Source organism: Jaculus jaculus, chromosome 1, assembly GCF_020740685.1.
Source record: "Jaculus jaculus isolate mJacJac1 chromosome 1, mJacJac1.mat.Y.cur, whole genome shotgun sequence".
Lineage (NCBI taxonomy): Eukaryota > Metazoa > Chordata > Mammalia > Rodentia > Dipodidae > Jaculus > Jaculus jaculus.
In genome coordinates, this window is record NC_059102.1 from 299,696,354 (window position 1) to 299,711,031 (window position 14,678).

The 14,678-nt window shown below is 41.9% G+C and overlaps 1 protein-coding gene and 1 pseudogene across 3 annotated transcripts in view; both read left to right on the top strand.

The window, feature by feature from the left end:
* The window catches only part of LOC101613913, a 54,098-nt pseudogene extending 43,041 nt beyond the window's left edge, over nucleotides 1-11,057 (top strand).
* A 1,369-nt stretch (nucleotides 11,058-12,426) lies between these two features.
* Nucleotides 12,427-14,678, top strand: part of Sec16b (SEC16 homolog B, endoplasmic reticulum export factor) — a 68,317-nt gene continuing 66,065 nt past the window's right edge. For 2 of the 3 annotated variants that reach the window (XM_045135383.1, XM_045135393.1), the window contains exons 1-2: nucleotides 12,428-12,477; nucleotides 13,001-13,171. The gene's annotated coding sequence lies outside the window, so the exon portion shown is untranslated. Of the gene's footprint in view, nucleotides 12,478-13,000; nucleotides 13,172-14,678 lie in introns of all 3 variants that reach the window. The other variant, XM_045135397.1, reaches the window with a different exon arrangement.

Here is a 14,678-nt window from a genome sequence, read left to right on the forward strand (position 1 = left end):
GGATCAGAATGGGCTTTGCTCCCCCCAGGCCTCTGGGCAGCCACGGTGCTGAGGAACCGAGCTCTCTGTGAGGTCTTTCCCTTTCTACACCAGTTATGCCCGGTCAGGGTCCACCGAAGGCTCACTGCCTCAGTGAAAGCAGCTCTCAGGGAATCTTGCTCTCCTCAGAACTCCAGAAACACACCCTGCAGCCCCCAACAGTCATGGGTCTGCAGAGTTGCTGCATCATGTGTGCCATTTTTTAAAAAACTATTTTTGTTTATTTTATTTATTTATTTAAGAGGGACAGACAGACACAGAGAAAGAGACAGATAGAGAGAGAATGGGTGCACCAGGGCCTCCAGCCACTGCAAACGAACTCCAGATGCATGCTCCCCCTTTGCATCTGGCTCACTGGGGTCCTTAGGCCTCACAGACAAGTGCTTAACCTCTAAGCTATCTCTCCAGCCCCATCATCACGTATGTCTTATCCTTTAATGGCGTTCAACAAACAGTGAACATCAGCTGAACCCTAGGTTAAAAATGCAATCAGATAGGCAGTTCCTTAGACTCAGGGCCTATATTAGATGCTGTTTTCCCAGGCCAGGGCCAAGTTTGGGAAAATGTGTGTCTGCCTCAGAGCTGAGCAAACTTCCCTTTTTCCAGTGCTGCCTTTGACACACTGGGATGCTTTGCAGACACCTCTCACCTGGAGGTTCTGGGAGGCATATTTGTAAGTGCCAGACTTCCTACTATCATGGTGTTGATTTTGAAAGCCATGCAGGAAGTTTGCATTATTGCTGATGTATCTCAAAAACCCATCAAGGAGCACTTGGAATATATTTTTTTTTCTCAAGAAAGACATTTGCATGACATTTGGAACCACTTTCAGGTAACACAGAGAAATTACTTAAAAGATTTCCTTTCTATTGTCCTGAAGATTATAAAAGTCAGCAGCAGCAGCTGGGAAAGGTTTGTTGAATTTCTTTTTTTAAAAATATTTATCTGTGAGAGAAGAAGAAGGGGAGGGAGGGAGGGAGGGGGAGAGGGGGAGGGGATGAGCATGAGTATTCCTAGGCCTCCTGCCACTGCAAAAGGACCCCAGAAACATGTGCTGCTCTGTGCGTCTGGCTTTGCGTGGATCTTGGGGGATCAAACCTGCATCATGAGGCTTTGCCAGCAAGCAAGCACCTTTAATCACTGAACCATCTCTCCAGCCCTTTCTTCTCTGTGGAAAGCATCGTTTTGAAGGCAGGCGTGGTGAAGTGGCACCTACACAGCTCCTGTCTCAGGTGCGCTTTCTATAGGTCACCTTCTTAGGTTTCATGGATCCAGGAGCCCCTGTGTCTCTTCCAGGACACTCCCTGCGGCTCCCATGTCAGGGTTAATAACATAATGCTTCCTACTGAACAGTTTTCATTTTAGAGGATAAGCCTCCTGACTTATTTAATTTTTATACTCTCCTTTAAAGGTTAATTTTTTTTAAGTTTTAAAAATAACCACAAGGAGACCTTGTGATCCTCTTCTCACTGACCCAGATAGTTTAAGAGCAGATATTTTCAGAGACTGACAGCAGCTTCTCATCTGGGGCAGAGGCTGGCTCATAGGAGCCAATGATTTCAATGCAATGATAAAATATTAATCAAATTTCCCGCACACAAAACACTCAATGTTTCCCCTTACCTTTCTAAACCCTCCTCACCCTTCAGTGTGGTGTAGCAAAAACTTTGAATTTCAGGACAAAAGGTCTTGGGTTTAACTCCTGACTTAAAAGTTATCCAAGGCTGAGTGTGGTGGCACGTACCTTTAACTCCAGCCCCTCGGGAGCAGAGGTAGGAAGATCTCCATGAGTTCGAGGCCAGCTGAAGACTACATAGTGAATTCCAGGTCAGCCTGGGCTTGACTATACCTTGAAAAAAAAGAAAAAAGAGCTATCTGACTTTGACCTTCAGTTACTTCCGTCTATGAGCCTTGTTTTCATTTTGTTTATAAAAAAGAGACACAGAGATCTCATTGAGAGATATCTGAAGGATTAGGGTCCAGCCTGCCTGGTGACTAGAACACTCAGAGGAGGCCCCCCAAAAATACCAAACTCCAGTAAAGTTCAGTTTGGGTAATCTTGGGACAAGCAATCTCTTTTACTTTTGAATTTCTGCATTCATCTAATAACTAACTATATTTAGCTTCTAACATATAGCTGTAGTTTTTTTATATCCCCATGTGGTGCATACATTTTTGCATGGGGCTGTGCATTTTTTTCCCTGTGTCAGTGTTGCAGTAATGGGCACTTAATCCTTGATAATTGATTGGTAGAGTACATTGGCCTTTTAACTAAATTTGGGAAATTGTAGCACAACATAGGCCAAGTTCTCTGCCTTTATCTCTCCAGTACTAGGTTCTACTAATGGGGAGATAACAGGAAATCTTTTAGGCTTTCATTATCTTGTCGATTTGTACATCCTCATCAAATGTGTGCTATATGTATACTCAAAGATGTTGCTGACCTGTCCTGAAATGAGTTTGTTTGAATTGTTTCTTCTCTGGCAATGATTTTTGCCTGAGTCGGTCATGTTCTCCCGCAGGCTTATTGGAGGAAGACCCACTGAGCTGTGTGTGAGCCTGTTCAGACTTCCCTTTTCTCTGCTAGGACACTGGGGTCTATAAAGAAAGCCAACTGTGACCCTCTTCTGGCTGTGGTGACAGGTTCTTGGTGGATTCACTAGTGTCCCAAAGAGCTTGTTTTGTAGTATAAGAACATTATCCAGCTGTCATATGACTTCCATGAACTCCTTGTCATGGATTGACTCTGACTCCTTGTAACCTATGAATATGACCTTATTTGGACACAGTGAAAGAAAGTAAGTAGAAATGTGCTGCCTGTTAGAGAAGTGCCCTTGAAAGTCAGTAATCTCGCTCTGTGCCTTTGGCTATGGGTCAACCATTCCTCAGTGGCAATAGTTTTGGCTTTTAAAATATATTTATTTATTTATGAGAGAGAGGGAGAGATATGAATGGGTGCATCAGGATCCCCTGGCATTGCAAACAAACTCCAGATACCATGTGCCATGCTGTGTGCCTGGCTTTATATGTGAAGTGGGGAATTGAACTTTGGCAGGCAGGTTTTGCAAGCGGCACCTTACACTGAGCAATCTCCCCAGGCCCAGTTTGTTTTTTGTCCTTGCCTTAGAGCTGTGATAGTTAAAGTAAATGTTAGGGTGAAGAAAAAATAAAGTTGAATCCAGGCATGGTGGTGCATGCCTTTAATCCCAGCACTAGGGAGGCAGAGGTAGAGGATCACCCTGATGTTCGAGGTCACCCTGAGACTACATAGCGAATTCCAGGTCAGCCTGGGCTATAGCAAAACCCTACCTTGCAAAGCAAAAAACAAACAAAAAGAGTAAAGCTGAGAATAGTAATTGAGAACAGAGTAAAAAGGCTTATAGCTGGGTATGAGATAGCCCAGCTGACCAGATAAGAGGGGCAGGGCTCTGGGAAAACAAAGCCCATCTCAGCAGGATCTCACTGGCTTCCATAACGTCCCTTGTTTTTTGTCCTCAGTTTTGTTCCATCTCTCCATTGTAAAGCTTTTAGGTGTGTCCTGAACCCACTTCCCTGCCCTTGCCAGTCACCAAGTCAGACAAAACGTGAGTTCCCTCATTGGAAAGGAAACACCTGGATACCTTATGGGGATTGATGATGGGACTAGAAGTACACTTTCCCGTATCTCAGTCCAGTCACTTAAGAGATCAATTTATTTCTTTAGCCAGGGATCTTTATAAACCACTAGACAACAGGTACCTGAGGACAATATATTCAGGTCCCCTCCCTGCTGCTGTGGGAAGCTTTAACTTGTCAAAAAACTTAATATAAGTTTTTTCTCTAAACTTGCTTTATTTCTATGATCAAGTTTCTTTTTTAGATTCATCATTGCCCATGAGATTCACCATTCCAGCTCCAGGAGACAAAGAACCTGGAGACACTGACCCAGTCGAGCTCTGGTGGCCGTTGGGAGTCTGGCATTCCTGTTCCTGAGTTAAGCCCACCTAAGAACTGAGATAGATAAGGCTTCACTACTCTCAGAGACACCCATTACAACAGGATGTTTGTATTTTGTCTCAAAATGAGAAAAATAATTAGCACATACTCTCACAGAGAGAAGATGGTCATTTTCAAGACAGAAGCAGAAACTAGAGTTATGCAGTGACTCACTCTTGGTTGGAAAATCTGTTTTCTTTTTTACAGGAGGCAGAAAAACCCACAGGGAACCAAAATCTATCACATGACAAAGACAATGACAATGACAATGACTGCCTGTCGTGAGATGAGTCACCTCTGTACACATCAGTGTTCAGGTGAAGCCATAGAAGAAACAGAGAGTTAAACATGAGCTCTGCTCTGATGGTCAGCCTGACAACCCACACCAGGGAGATGTTGATAGATACTGAGGACACTCAAAACATCAAAGCAGAAACCCAGAAGTTGCTAAGAGTGCAATACTAAAGTGGACTTATAACACACCTGATTAGGCTTAGGGAACATTGCAGAAGAGGGGGCCAGAGAGATTGCAAGAGCCACAGGGCAGGAAGGCGTATCTAGAAGCATTGTTCCCTGCCTCCCAGTGATTGACTATTGCAATCATAACCCATAACCCAATGGTGACTACCAGTAGCCTCACTGTTGTAGACAATTCTACAGTGCTGGGACAAATACCCAACTAAACACAGTTTTATAGCAGGAAGGGCTTTATTTCAAGCTTACAGATCCAGGGAGGTGTTCTATCAATGGCAGAAGAAGCTGCTTCCATACATCTAATCAGAGAGAAACAACCTAACAGCCAGCAAACACTCGAAGCAGCAAACATAAACCAGCAGCAAGCAGGACCTCCGGAGCTCAAACCTCTCTGCACATCTTTGGGCTGGAAATCAGATCTGCCCCCCCAAAACACCTTTGGGTCGGACCCCAGGATCCATCCCTAGTGACACCTCCTCTAGCCAGGTGGCTAGAGACCCAAGTTACAAGCTTTTTAAAAGAATATATTTTTTTGTTTATTTGCAAGCAGAGAGAGCTAGAAGGAAGACAGACAGAGAGAATGGGCATGCCAGGGCCTCCAACCACTGCAAACAAGCTCCAGATGTATGTGCCATTTTGTGTATCTGGCTTTATATGGGTACTGGGTGCTCGAACTTGGGTCCTTAGGCTCTGAAGGCAAGTGCCTTAACCACTGAGCAATATCTCATGTCCGCAAGTTACAAGCTTTAATAAAACACCTGAGTCTATGGGAGGACATACATTCAAACTAGCATACCCACTGAGGAAGGCCCTCAGTGGAATGGCAGTGGGGAAGAGGGGATGTAATAGGATAATACTTGGGGAATGAGACCAACACAGTTTTGTCCATACAAAAAGTTTCCTAATTAATAATAATAATAAACCCCAAGAATGACTGGGAGCCAGAAGAAGCTAGGCAAAAAAAAAAAAAAAAAAAAAAAAGCCATCAGAAGCTAGGGAAAGGCAAAGAAGGATTCTTCTTCAGAGCCTTTGAGAGGACTGCTGCTTTGTGACGTTTCTAGAATGCTAAGAGTAAATTCTTAAGTTTTAAGCCATTATGATACGATGCTCTGTTATGGAAATCTCAGGAAACTAACATGCTGCCTAAGAGTATAAATAAAATATAACATGATGGTATTTCAGCCAGCAGTGGACCACAAATATCACAGTGGTCTCATGACATTGTAATGGAGCTGAAAAATTCCTGTGTCTAGAGATTCTCTAGCCACGGTACTGTCGTCATTGCAGCATAATGCATTACACATGGTCTTGTGGTGATGGTGGTTTAAACAAATATGCTGTGCTGCCAGTTGTATAAAAGTACGGCCTATATGTTACGTACAACACATAACGCTTGACAATGTGTGACTGCATCCCTCGTTTATGTAGTTACTCTTCTTGTTAGGATTATTCTAGATCGTATGCCTTCCACTTATGAAACAGCTTATTGTAAGCAAGGTTCTGGGCTATCCTGGTGGTGGCCTTATACCATATATCTTCTGCTTATTACTTGATTGCAGCAAGAGGCCATGTCAAGTGGTTGACTTATATACAATGTAGGTTTGTGTAAGTAGGTTCCGTGGTGTTTGCATAACAACAGAATCACCTAATAAAGCATTTCTTAGAATATATTCTTTTTTAACATTTTTTATTTTTATTTATTTATTTGAGGAATGGAAAGAGGGAGAGAGAAAGAGAGAGAGAGAGCGAGAGAGATATTAGGCATGCCAGGGCTTCCAGCCACTGCAAATGAACTCCAGACGCATGCGCCACCTTGTGCATCTGGCTTACGTGGGGACTGGGGAATCAAACTAAGGTCCTTTGGCTTTGCAGGCAAATGCCTTGACCACTAAGCAATCTCTCCAGCCCCTTAGAATATATTCTCATCGTCCTCATCATTTAAGTGACACACAACTATACAAAAGAGAGGATCTAAAAATAGCTGATTTTTCACCTTCTTGTGAGAGGCCATGGTGCCAATCCTGTCCTACCTTATCTGGTGACTGACTAAGAATAAGACTCCCAGACCCCATTCCCTGTACAACTCAGTGTAGCTCTTTACTCGATGTTTGTCCCATTGTCATGCCCCCCCCCCCCCCCACCAAATCCTTCACCTATATCTTCAACTTCTTTATTCTCATCTTTCTGGGTGGTGGTCAGTAGATATTCTCTCTGTTCCTCATGGCCATTCTCAGAGTATCCCTCATTCCAACACTCTCCTGCCCCCCCCTCAACTTTAAAGCATAGACCACTAGAATACACACAAACCTACTAGTCTGCTATTTCTCTCCTCCCCCTCCCAGTGAAGCTTTGTTGGCTCTTGTACTACCACTGCTGGCCTCCCTTGGCTGTATCGTCTACATAGATGACTCGTTTCCCCCTTGGGAGCACTTTGTAAACCATATGGGCCATTTGTCTCTTTTCCTCCTGTTTCCAGCCAGGTAAGTTCAAATCTTTGGGCAGTGAGAGGCATGCTCTTTTTGTAAAGAGCTCCTAGATCATTGTAGTGTGTGGTTACAATTGAGAATGCACTACAGTAGGTGATCCAAGTCCTTTTTTGGCCTCTAAGATCCTTAGTTTCAAATAACCCTTTCTCTCACCTCAGCCACCCACTGTCACAATCACACTCTAGAGTGTTTACCTTAGAAATGTTGGTTTTGGCTGTTAAGGGTTAGACTGAGGGGAGTTTGTATCCTGTAGCCTCCACCCATGCATGTGGCAGAGGGAACCGAGATGAGGCCGTGATGTGGCAGTTCCCGAAACATCTGTCTTGTAGGTAAATATGACATGTCAGTTAGTTGCAAATAATTAACTTGACTTAAGGAATAGTGATTAAAATTGATTCACAAAGATGTATTTATAATTTTTTTTGCTTTTGGTTTTTCGAGGTTGGGTCTCACTCTAGCTCAGGCTGACCTGGAATTCACTGTGTAGTCTCATAGTGGCCTCGAACTCACAGTGATCCTCCTACCTCTGTCTCCCTAGTGTTGAGATTAAAGGTGTGTGCCACCATGCCTGGCTCTGTATTTATACTTTTTTTTTCTGCCATAAATTTTGGTTCAGAGCTAGTAACTCCAATTGGCTGATGATCTTGGCAAACATGTACCCATGGCATTAAAAGATAGGTGCTTGGGAGCATGGCAATCATTGCATGTTCACCCTTTATTCAGTTCTTAGTGATGCAACATAAATCTAACTTTCTAAGTTTACCCCATGTGTCTGAGTCATGGAAAATGTATAAAGTATGCATGCTTGATGCAAGTATGTGACGCAAATGTGTCACTTTTTTAATAAGGGAAAATGGATTATTTATTTATTTGAGAGAGAAAGGGGGAAAGAGAGAGAGAGAGAAAGAGAGAGAGAGAGGGAAAGAGAGAGAGAGAGAGAGGATGGAGGCCAGGGCCTCTAGCCAATGCAAATGAATTCCAGATGCATGGCAGCAGCATGTACATCTGGCTTGTGTAGGTTTGGGGGATTTGAACCTGGGTCCTTAGGCTTTACAGGCAAGTGCCTTAACTGCTAAGCCACCTCATTATCCCAATATGTCACTTTTTAAGTGAGAGAAATGTACAGACATGAAATTACAATATTGTCTAGTTTATTATAATTTATTTATTTGCAAGGAGAGAGAGAGAGAGAGAGAGAGAGAGAGAAGAGAGACAGACAGAGAGATAATGGGCATGCCAGGGTCTCCAGCTACTGCAAATGAACTCCAGACACATGTGCCCCTTGTGCATCTGGCTTACGTGGGTCCTGGGGACTAGAACCTAGGTTGTTTGGCTTCGCAGGTAAACACCTTAACCACTAAGCTATCTCTCCAGCCCTACAATATTGTCTTAATTGATTAACAACAGCCTGAATAGTAGAAGTATTTGTGAACATGTGTAATTCTTTGCTATTCTTTTGTTTTGTTTTTATTTTTATTTATTTATTTGACAGTCACAGACAAAGAGGCAGATAGAGAGAAATAGAGAGAATGGGCTTGCCAGGGCCTCCAGCCATTGCAAACAAACTGCAGACGCTTCCTTGTGCATCTGGCTAACATGGGTCCTGGGGAATTGAGCCTCAAACCGGGGTCCTTAGGCTTCACAGGCAAGTGCTTAACCGTTAAGCCATCTCTCCAGCCCTACTATTCTTTTTTTTTTTTAAATATTGATTTCTTTTCTTTCTTATGTACTCACTTGAAATTAATTTGAGGTCATCTGTCTCCTGACCTCTCACAGAACTTACTGATGTGGGCTTAGCAGGATTTGTTCTTAATATTTATAATATAACATTATGGTCAGACCACTGAAATCCAGACACTTCTAGATTTATTGTGTGGTCTCGGACATGCTGCTCATCATCTTCAAATCTTCATTTGTTTTTTATCTAAAATGATAGGATGGATTAGAGAGCAATGTTGTAGCCTGAAAGTTTGTGTCATATTTCATATGGTAAAATTTTAGCACTTGAAGTGATGATATAGGAAATGAGGCTTTTGGGATAACATCAAGTCATGAAGGTTAAGCCCTCATGAATATTAATATCCTTGCCAGGTGTGGTGGTGCATGCCTTTAATCCCAGCACTTGGGAGGCAGAGGTAGGAGGATTGCTGTGGGTTCGAGGCCATCCTGAGACTACATAGTTAATTCCAGGTCAGCCTGGGATAGAGCGAGACCATACCTCAAAAACAAACAAACAAACAGTGTATTATCCTTATAAAAGAGGCAGGAGGGAGATGTCTCTATCCTTTTCCCATGTGAGGGCACTGTGAGGGAAGTGTGACCTCAGAAGACAGCAAATACTCAAGTGTCTTGTCCTTGGACTTCCCAGTCTCCAGAGCTGTGAGAAATACATTTCTAAATGCCATTCCAGGGTTTTAGACAGGATTCTTTCAGGATAAAAACATTTTAGCACACTACTTTGGACACTATTTTTACACAATAGAAACAGCTCTATGGTGCTGGGAAGGCAGTTCACTGGGTAAAGTGCTTACTGTACAAGCGTGAAGACCTGAGTGTCTATCCTGGTGTCCATGTCCAAGTCAGCTGCAGTGGCCCATGCTGTCATCCCAGTGCTGGAGAGGTGGAAACAGGAGGATCCCTCGGGCTTGTTTGCTAGCTAGTCTAGCAGAGTCTGTGAGTTCTAGGCAAAGTAATAGTCTGTCTCAATAAAGAAAATAAGAACAAAACAAAAACAAACATCAACAACAAAAAAAACCAAACAAGGTGGAGAGTGATTGAGGAAGATACCCAAATCCACTTCTGGCCTCCACATCCCACGTGTGTGTGTGTGTGTGTGTGTGTGTGTGTGTGTGTGTGTGTGTTAACACATCATATATATACACATTTCAAAACAACTCACCTTTTTGAAGTTCTTTCTGATTACCTAGTCTTCCAGGAAAAAAAAAAAGTTACTTTCAAGTATGCAGTAAAATACAAATCATCTGGTTATACATCCTCTTTGAAGCCATCACCTTAAGATATCTTATTTTTTCTTTTTCTATTTTGAAGTAGAGTCTCACTCTAGTCCAGGCTGGCCTGGAATTCACTCTGTAGTTCAGGCTGACTTCAAACTCATGGCAATCCTCCTACCTCTGCCTCTCCAGTGCTGGGATCAAAGGTGTGTGCCACTGTACTCAGCACTGTTTTTCTTTTTTGGGGGGGCAGGGATAGTGAGGGTGGGAGACAAGGTCTGGCTATGTAGCCCAGGCTGGCTTGTAAATTGGTATCCCTTTTTTTCTGTCTCCGAGTTGTTAGAATTACAATCATATGCCCCACCCTAAAACCTGGCCATTGGTTTATTTTTAAAGATTTTTGTTTGTTTGTTTGTTTGTTTGTTTTTCAAAGTAGGGTCTCACTCTAGTTCAGGCTGACCTGGAATTCACAATGTAGTCTCAGGGTGGCCTCGAACTCATGGTGAGCCTCCTATGTCTGCCTCCCAACTGCTGGGATTAAAGGTGTGTGCCACCATACCTGGCTAGAGTAAATATTTTTAAAAGCTATTTTAGAACAGTTCTATAATTCATCATTTTTACTGATACCAGGACTCTTCCTCATGTGTGACAGCTTCCACTATTCTAGGTGGTACATGATACAATATGTGCTTTCTGATCCATGCACATGTCTACTTGATACACAGCCCTTTCAGTGGTAAATATTTTGAACTTTTTAAGCTTATTAAAAAATTCTGTTATTCATATAATTAAGATAATGGTTGTCTAAGTACATTCATATACTTCACTTCATTTTGACCAAAAAAAAAAAACAAAAAAAACCCAAAAAAAAACCATGACCAGGAAGTTCACAGTGACCCCTTCCTATATTCTTATCATGGAAAATGTGTTAATTGAACATTAATCTACAAGAGCTTTAATTTTCTAATTTCTGTCTGTTGCTGAAATAGAGGATTTGGTTTATCAACTCCAAATCTTCTTTCCTTAATAGGCATTTTCCCGAATGATTTCTGAGTCGTCCTTGCCACATGCTCTGCGGCAGCAGGGGCTGCACATCACCATCAGCACCTCCGTGTGGGTCTGTGCCCTGTGAGCCTCTGTCACCTACACTGTAGAAGGGCATGACGACGTGACCAGCTCTGACAGTCTCTAAAGAGGGGAGGGCTCAGGAGGTCTGGGCTAGAAGAGTGTTCCACACTTCTGCATTCTCTTTGTCGTGACTGTCTCTTTAAGATGAGCATAAGAACATCTTCCGAATTTTTGAGTGTTTCTGGAACCGAGAAAGGAAAAAAAAAAAAAAAAACCTCAAATCTTTTTAAGCTTCAGCAGAGGACTCAGAAGCATAAGAACTCAGGCAAGTTATTACTTTTAAATGATTTTTACAGTATAAAAACACATTTATGGTTTCTTCTGAGGGAAAAAAAAAATTGAAATCTCTCTCTTTTTTTTTTTTTTGGTTTGTTGAGGTAGGGTCTCATTCTAGCCCAGGCTAACCTGGAATTCACTATGTAGTCTGGGCTAGGATGGCCTTGAACTCACAACAATCCTCCTACCTCTGTCTCCCGAATGCTGGCATTAAAGGTGTGTGCCACCATGCCTGGCTTGTTGAAATACCTTTAAAAATATAGAGAGTGAAATTAAAAGTCACCTGGAATCCCACCATTGTAAGAAATCTAAAGAACACTTTTTGAAAGTTATATATACATCTCTTTAAGCATATATAACACTCACAAAGAGGCATTTTACAGGAATAAGACATAATAAATGCTGGTTCATTTTAAAACCTTTTAAAAAAGTTATTTACATTTCTAACAGTGTTCCCTTTCATACTTATCCAAATATAGGAAGTATGATTAACTGCCACACATATATCCTTTGTATACTTTATTAATGTATAATTTCACATAATTATATATAATTACAAAGTAGCATATGAGAGAATATAATTGTTCTCTCAATATATTAGAAACTCTAATCCAATATAAACAATTCTAATTTATTATTTTTTATTAGTCTAATACTTCATAACATAGATACTGTAATTTATTCAGCTGTTTACCTATTTATAAGCAACAGCCTTTTCCATTTTTTTTTTGCCATTCTAAACTCATCTTTTAAAAAAATGAATTACCATCAACCTTGGTAAATTTTTTTTTTTGATGGGGCAAGTTATTAGGTTGTTGTCATGATTGTTAAAATATTCACTATAATACTTAGGTTTGTCTTAGAATTTTTATTAGACATGCAAAGGGATGTGCGTAGTTTCTTTCTCTAATTTTAAGTTGTGTCCTCTTTTAATCAGACCTTCTCAATATGGTGGTCAGATCATGTTTCCAGCCTCAGGAGCTACAAACAAAATCATTCCGCTGGGAAACTGTTGCTGAAGCGGAAAGGTTCTGCGTGGCTGACGTGGCACCACACTGCAGTGTCTGCCAGCTGTGAGTAACAGCAGGCTGTCATGGTGGGATGTTCCTGAAGCAGCAGCAGCAACTCTTGAGTTAGGAGCAAAAGATGTAAGTACTTATTTTCACCACTAACAAATTAACCCGGATCAAACCAAAACTGAAGACTGAGAAGAGGGAATGTAATTCCCACAAGAGATCCTTCTAGCTGATTCGTTTGAGAAGCATTTGGTCTTAGCCAGAGGAGAAGGGCATTATGCCAGCACATGCTTTCATCAAAACGAGGAACTTAGCAGGGTCTTGTTAAAAAACAACAACAACAACAACAACAAAAAAAAACCCGAAAAACCTAACTTCAATTATGGCTAATGTTGCTTTCAAACCCTCACTCTGTCGAGCGCGTGGTGGCATGTGTGTTCTTTGGCAGTGGCTGTCCCTGGCAGATGTAATGCATGGCTAATTTGCATGTGATTTCAACTTACATAAAAACCTAGGCAGGTTTGATTACGGTAAGATGAAAGGAGGCTTAGCAGTTACAGTGGTTAGGGACGAGGAGAGAACCTGTTAGATATGTTAAGGAGGATTCAAGCTGGTCAACACTGACTTAGACATCGTGGAAACTTCTGCTCTCCAGCTATGTAGGTGACTCGGGGCATGGTGCCGGCCAACTCTGTGACAGATGAGAACTTGACACAGATCCCTTAGCGAGAGGTGACGCTAAGGCTGCTGTTCCCAAGGTTTACATCCTTGAAGTCGTGTCCAGAGTTCCTGGCGTTTGCAGAGTTCATAAACCATGCATTTACAGGTTGGTGAATTTTTATTTCTGTTGAGAGATTTTTCCTCTCATGTTCTGCTTTGCATGAATCCTCACAAATGATGAACAGTGGTCTATCTTGACTGTAGCTGACTAACTGACCAACAGATATTTTCAATTCCTACCTGTATACTGGGAATACCTAAGCAAACAAGATGTAAAAGGTTGCTGCCCCTGTGGAGTGTGCAACCCAGCGGGAAAAACAGATGTGATGAGGAGAACTGAACACCAGGCTGGGAGATGGGAGATCTGGATTTGGGTCCTGGCATAGGTCCCAATGAACCATATGGCACTCTGGGTTGAAGCTTATGTGCTAGAAAACGAATGCATTGGAATAGATAACTCCACAGTAATTGATTCTTTACCTAGTATGAGTTTCCCCTTGCTGAACACTTTCTCACATGGCAATGGATGTTGTCCACGCTCAAGGGGAGGGGTGTTTTACTTATGCAACAGATCTTACCTATCACCAACCAGGCCTCATCAGAATGTGGTATTCTGTAACAAAATGGAAGGATCCTCCTAGGTTTGCAACCTAGAGAAAATAATACTGGCATGAGGAAAGATTGTTTGTAAAACAGATGTCTTAAAGGTGGTGATTCTATATTAATTCATCTTAATTATCTGGGCTTTTATTTTCAAGTAATGACTAAAATTCACTGCTGCTGACATTTGAGAGAACACAGAAGCAAAATCCTGACACTAAGGAAAATAAAGTTGCTTAAAATTGGAGTGACCCTGAGGCTTAAGTTTGTAAGAAATTTAGCTGAATTAGGAAAGAAAGCAGGGTGTAGTTTCAACTAGAATAGGAAATGCTCACCATTGGTGACTGGTGCATCTCAGCTTCCTGAAACACCATTATACGCTCACTCATTTGACATGGGACACTGTGAGAATCCCATAACATGTTTTAATAGAATGAAGGATTTGTTTAGCGTAATTATCACATACACATTTCTTGAATCAACATAGCTCACACAATTGTCTACATGGCCACTCATTCGTTGCTGCCTCTCCCTTTCCAAAGGCAGAGGTATGCTTTTGATTCTGGACAAATTCCCTCTCTTGGACCTTCCTCCCTGTAGCCTCCACATTCATTTCTCAGTTCCTTTATTTCCTTTGCACCTTCAGCTTCTCCTTTTTCTTTGACTCCCTGAGGTAGGGTCTTGCTCTAATACAGGCAGACCTGGAATTCACTATGTAGTCTCAGGCTGGCCTTGGACTCACAGCAGTCCTCCTACCTCTGTCTCCTAAGTGCTGGAATTAAAGGCGTGCACCACCACGCTTGGCCATCTTCTCCTTTAATTGGCTTTCCAACTGAGTGAAAAATATATTCAAGTGTCTTCCATTTTAACCAGCTAACTAGAAAACCATCCAATAAAGACATACAATCCCCCCTCTTTGCTCTTCTTTACCTTTCTTGACCCTTCTGCCAACCCTGTGAAATTGAGTAGACACTTTTAAATTAGTATATGACTTACTCTTTTACTGTATTTGT